Source organism: Trichoplusia ni, chromosome 10, assembly GCF_003590095.1.
Source record: "Trichoplusia ni isolate ovarian cell line Hi5 chromosome 10, tn1, whole genome shotgun sequence".
NCBI classification, from domain to species: Eukaryota; Metazoa; Arthropoda; class Insecta; order Lepidoptera; family Noctuidae; genus Trichoplusia; species Trichoplusia ni.
In genome coordinates, this window is record NC_039487.1 from 1,604,765 (window position 1) to 1,611,739 (window position 6,975).

Sequence of the window (6,975 nt, forward strand, 5' to 3'; positions counted from 1 at the left end):
GAATACTGAAAATGAATAAATAATATACTTATAAAGGTTTATTATGAAGAATTAACGAATTTCGAAAAACCATAACCATAGAGTCCTCTTTCGTTTCAATATTATTTATCATCTGTGCATTAAAAATGACGTCATGAAATGCTTCAAACGCCTGATCGTATACTGATAGCAAAATATCATTCTAACGTTAAATTATCGCTTTAACGATAAAATCATTTCGTATTTTTAGAAAATTGATCATAAACTATCCACCTAAATAGGTATAGTTTTGACCTCGAACTGACTATACACAATGTTAAATGTATTGATTTCCGTGACTTGCACATTCTTGTTATTCAGCCATTTGTAGAATATATTATTTTATACCTACAGGTCCATTACCTGACGTACTTAGACTTCATAAAACACTACTTAACTTTATTTTCAGCGTAGTTATATGATAAACAAATTGAAAATCTCAGTGCATCACTCTGAAACTACTGTAGTAAAACCTACTTTTGATATAGAACATACTAAATTCTCACTTTCTTTACATTTCTATGTGTTTGTTTTCTTCGATCTTTATCAATCTCACCGTTAACACCTTGTTCGTCGCATTTAACATCACCTATTATGAAGCTTCAGCAATACTCGAATATAGCGAAAATGTATTTTGATAGTTGCGTAACAGTGTATCCCACTTTTAGTGCCTACTTCAGACGCTAGACTTTTTCCAACTTGAGACCTAAAATAATGTTGCCCTATGAAAAAATCATTGTTTAAGTTAAATCAAATTTAAAAAAGATGCATTTAATAAAAAATCATCTACATTGTAGATATTTGTAGTTACGAGCTTAATTAAGAGCGAGTTATAATTTATTAAGAGCTCTTTTCGCAGTTATGATTCTCGATTTAGTTATGAAATGGTACCATCAAACAAAAACAAGATCGAGTAGAGATCGAGTGTTATCAGTATCGTTAGCGATCAATCGAACGTGGTTCCAACTCGTGCCACTGCATGAGTTAGCGCTAGTGTCGGGTTCCCTGGTGCGAACTCGACTTCTATGTTGTGAATGCGACGCATTATTGACTAGGCTCTCAGGCACAGAATACAAAATAGTACCTCAGGCTAACCCTAACGACAATATAATTAATTCAAAAGATTAAAGATAAAATAATAAACTTCACGACAACAAGGTTCCCATAAAATTTATAGCGTTTATTGTAAATAAACAGTAATCAATGCATCGATACTAGCTATTGTAATGGGTATTTTGATCATAGGTAAGTATGTTGATATCATGAGTTATAACAGACAGCAATAATTTTATAGCGCTATAAAATATTAAATAATAAAGTGTAATTAGGTATTGCCTGATCAATGACTAAATAAATACTATGAAATACTAATTTATGGCAGCTCGTTAACAGTTTGTTTTCCTCGTATCTCGAGACCCAGGAATCTAATCATAGTGCCAAATCGATATAAAATTCATGTCGTATTGATCGATTCCGTTTTAATCACGTTTAATTACCACTAATATGTTTATGAGATAGCTGCATACAGTTATAAACAATTAAGATGATTTTAATTTGATAGACTCGTTATATTGACAGCAATTATTGTTATAAAATTGCCTGTAACCTTGGCTAATGTATAATACTCGAATCACTTCCTGCAACGAATTGTTTTGTTCGATTTTTCTGTTTCTAAGTATAGAATTCTTTATTGGTCTTTAGAGATAAATTGATTTTATGTGACGCAGGCTCTTAGTATTTAGAACATAACTATTTAGTGTGTTTGTGGTTTCCGTAACAAAATGAAACTTAATTTTAAGTTTGACTTACTACAAATATGCAGTGACCTCTCGACGCTGTAGTTTATCCTTTAGTCGTGTTTACGGCTCCCTCAAAAAGTATCGATCGATCCAATTTAGTTAAATTTTAATCAATATGAAAAATATTGATTAAAATTTAACACGGCAGGAACAGATTTTTTTTAAAGTATACTATAAAATATACTATCTATAGTTTAAAAGTAACGTCAAACGAAGGGAACAGTAGGTAGGTACCTAATAATAATAATACAAAAAGCCTAATGGGAAATGTGGGTTTCCTCTGGCCTACAGTGGGTTCATACACGAGGTATTTTAAAAACGAAAAAAACACACTTCCAATTCCTGAGGCTACATTTTTTCGTCTACCATCTTTAGTTAAAATTACTCTAATAAAATTGAAAGTCATTTTGTTAACGAGAAATACTCTTAAATTGATTCATGCACGAAATAAACCAGCTAGTTGGATCCTACATACAAAAAAGTTTAATCACAGATTGACGTAGTTTTCATCTTTGTGAAATCTTTCAAGGTCGAGTTATAAATAAATTTAATAATACCTACATGAAAATCAGTTAGAAAACTAGCTGAAAAAAAAAATTCTGTTTAGTTCACTAAATTCACTTTACGACTGCCAAGCCATATATTATTAGAGTGTCTCAGACAAGTAGCAGGAGTCCTCTAGAAGGGACGTTAACGAAGCAATGCAATGCATGCGCAAGCGATTCCTCGAATCCGGCTAAGACTAAAGATGAAACTGGGTTCGGAATACAGGATGATTTAAGTGGTGAGAGTCCGAGTGTGACATTATAATCCCACACGTTGTGTGCTCACAGCGTAGTCATTAGCTTTTCAACCTGTAACCAAAAAATGAACCGGTATGACAGACACAAGAAACAGCAAAATTGCAGAAAAAAATGTCCTAATTTGAAACAATACGAAAGCAGTCATCAGCATAATTTTCAAGCTGATATAATGTTGATGACTGGTCGCCGTTAGTTAAATGTATCTTATCATTTGTTTCCGTGATGGCACAGGCCTAACTGTTTCATGCATTTAGATCTTGTATTTAAAGCAAAAATCGGTTAACCGTCTTCAATATTAAAGCAATTATTCTTGGATGTTAATACGAGTCTCAAGTCCGAATAAAAAAATATAATTATTATTTGCATGTTGCAACACTGTACAGCATTCTGCAGTTGGTATCTCTTGTACCCCCAACCCCAAGTAATGCTAACTATCGATCTCAATGCAGTTAGCGGGAAAGTGTAATTATAACTCAAAATAATATGACTTTGTATCAAGCGGTTTTTCTATTGTCCTTAAGGTGGAATATCCATTGAGTTATAGGTTTAAAAGATCAAATAAAATACGAAAAGCTTAATTGACGTACAGGCGTGATAATGTCAGAGCTGTCTAGTGTCTACGTATTAGCCTTTTAAAGGTCTAGATAAGAACCAGCCTATTTTATTAAGTGCTTTAAACAGAATTTAGTTTTGTTCTTCTTATGGAACTTGCATGAAGGCTCTAAACGTAGGGATTTCTTATTTCATATTTTATTTAAAGACCCTAGCCTGTTTCGAGTTTCGATATTGGTGACCTTACAGACTTTTATTTATATGTCTCTCGCTTGTCCCTTTGTGTGAAATCAATTCTTTTAAGTTATATTTGACCCACTTTCTGGATTCCGATTCATGAATTCTGCTGATCCGATGCTAGAGATGGAAAGTGGTGAGAACTCTGCAAAAATCTGTATTCAAAAGTATTTATTTATTAAAGCTTATTTTGATATATTGCGCCTTGAATGTTTTGTTAACGGTCAACGAACTCTGTTATTGCTGACTTACTTTTTATTAAGTCTCGCGTAGGACTGTTTTTTTGCTAGTTATTTACAAATATAAAAAGAATATACGTGACTGAGAAACGTGAGAATTAAGATTGATTTGAAGGTTAGGCTTATTGTTATCTAGTATTTGTTTGAGGTTTAAAAAATGCTTAGGTTCTGGTAAATTGAGCGCGATAAATAGAGATTCAAGTAGGCTAGACTAGATAGGTAGCTAATCTTACAATGATCGGGTACTGAAAAATGAGCTTGGCTGCAATACTTTGATTTTATTTCAACTGTTCTCAATGTATACCTATCATTTAAGAAGGATATTCATAAAGAACTTCTGATAAAAATGACGTTGTCAAAATTAATGTTTCCGAGTTCCGGTACCGATTTTGAGATTCCACCCCTAAGGTTAAGCAAAAAAAGTTCTTTAAAATGTGTGTTTTTACGGTCATAAATTTCATGAGAGACGTCCTTTTCTTTTGACAATTTGAACGGAACCCTCGATATCATGCCTCCAACACGCCCTTGACCTGTGTTTTTATTCCGTTACTGTTATAATATCTTCCGCCTTTTTTGTATTTGCTAGAGCGACATCAATAAACAATCTTGAATTGAATGGATGTGACCCGTCTAAGTTTTAAAAGTAACTTATCGACAACTTTCATTTCCATTCACGTCCGTCATCGTTAGAGCTAGTAGAAACGACGCTAATTGTCTCAAGGGTACGAAAAACATGAGCTGATAAAGGGCTGCACTAAAAAAAGACTTTATCAATTTATTTTACTTGCACTACAGTCGCAGTCTACAACCCAAATAAAACCCGGTAAAATGAGAGTCGTGACAATATTTCAGTAGCTTTTTTGGACGGAACGGAGATATTTTGATAGTAACTGTCGTGAGAATGACGCGGCGGGATCGAGTTCGACTCGCGATCCCACCTCCTCATGATTAAGGACTCCGGTTGGGTCCGAAACTAGTCGGGCTACCCCGATAAATACGCGTGAGTAAACCGTTACATCATTTAATAAGGAACGGAGATAAGTAACATTATCTCATTAGTCTAAAACATCAATAGCAAGCGTCAAAAGAAAACATCGTATATGTAGGGTTACCAGATCCAAAAATTAGTTAATAAATTTCCTGACACTTCCGCAACTTTTTTTTTCAAAATCTCGCTTTTGATCCTGATTAAAAATGTGAAATATGACGTGGCGAGGACGCGGGCGCAACAAAATTAACGTATTATTATTAAAGTTCTGGAAGCGTGACAGATTATCCACGGCGTAGAGCCGCATCTGTTTTCCACACGCCAAAAATATTACTTCAAAAAGTAGGTAGTAGGCTTTCTAGATTCAAAATATCGGTATCTGAAATCACCATCCCGTAGTGAGCTAGCAAGTTAACCTATGCTCAAACCTTAATCATATTTTACGTACTTACAAGGGCTAGAATTATTATAACTATGTATTTTGTCTACGATTGTCTAGTAAATCAAAATAAAAGAAATACATGTAACTTAATTTGTAGTTATTGTTTAATTAGCTTTATTCTAATAAGCTACATTTTACATTTTTGTTCTATTTGATAAATTCATTTCTTTGTTATATTTGATTCGTATGTGTCAATTTAAACAATGTGTATAGCTATTAAAACAATAACAATGCAACAATATAGGTAGGTTATGATTACTTTTATCCCTTTGTTATTGTTTAGCAACTGTCTTAACAGTTTATATTAGTGCATGTTGCATGCTCATCCGTATCAATGCGTGAGATATGCACTGACATATCTGACAGACAGTACAAAACTAAGTAGTACACACGCACTTAATAGTATGATAAACTAGTGATGGGAGTAGTCAAAAAGGAAGGGACAGAACAGAACTAGGAATGTTTTAGGTTTTTTTATTGGCATTTGTGTGATCATGCGTAGCATTGTGATGCTCCAAATCACATACACAGAGACATACAGACTCAGCTAGGTGTCTGTGCATGTGATTTGATTGTTTAAGAAACCACCCGCGACAGAAGGACGAAGTTCCTTAGTGTGAGAGTTTAAAAAAAAATACCTCTGAGCCATGCAACGTACTTAACTTGCGAATTTTGTGAAATGAATAAAAATGATCAGTAATCGAACATTTCATTATGTTAAATAAAGTAATTCTCACAAAGTATTGACAAGAACAGATGACTCTAACATTCATAATAGTTAATTGTGGTTTACTCGTGAAAGTCTTATGTTCCTTAGACTTTCACGGCAAAACCACAATAAAATTTCTATAAAATCAAATGGACTGACACATAACGACAAAGGACAAACAGTAAACGCAATCGGATAAACGATCAAAAACTAGTTGAAAAGAAACGCACATGTTTTGATCAAAAATACACGTGCCTTTTTAATCTGCTTGGTCAAAAATGCACGTGTACTATTAATCGAAGTGTTTTAGTGATCAAAGGAAGTGAGAGTTAGAGTATTTATTATAAAAATAGTTTTACGTTTTTCACTAAGTACTTAAGGTACTTATTATAAATAATTACTTATTCAAATAATAACGAGTACACAACGAGTGTTTTGAGAAAGTGACCGGTTCTTAAAATTTTTCTTCACGTCATAAGTCACACTGTGTGGGAGAAATGCTTGTAAAGAATGAATAATTAACAAAAAAATATTGTTTTCTTAGCAAATTCTCATGTTATTGATGTATCAACGCTGGTTAACAGTCCCGGTCCACAGCAGGACATAGGCCTCTTCCAACTTCCATGATCACTCCACATCATCGCTTGATGTAACATAAGAAGCTAACTTTTTATAAAGGGCGTTAAATAGGGTTGTAAAGTTTATTATTAAATCATCCATAGCAAAAAAAAAATTAAGGCTATAGTGAAATATGTCGACTGTTACAGCACTATTGGTGACTAAATTGTGCTAATTATAACATACACAGCACATAATATGTGACAATTTTAATGAAATATTTTTTGTGGAGATGTGCTACAGGTAGTCTCGATAGCCAGGTTCAGTTTTCCTTTGCAATAAGCTTCCAGGCAATACCAAGTTAATTAATACTAGATACTGTGGCCATACTTCAAATATTTATTTAATAGTCGTATACTAACTTATAATTTGTTCCTGATTACAAATGGGCAACAAAATAACTTAAAATAAGTAATCACAGTTACCTCAACTAGGTTAAGCTCGTACCACCAAATAAAAAACGTAAAAAAAGAACATCTCCAAGGTCAAAAATAGTTGTTCTGAATCCATTGCGCTTTTGGTATGGATGCCTTTAAATATATCTGGTTAAAAAAGAGAATGTATGTTGAA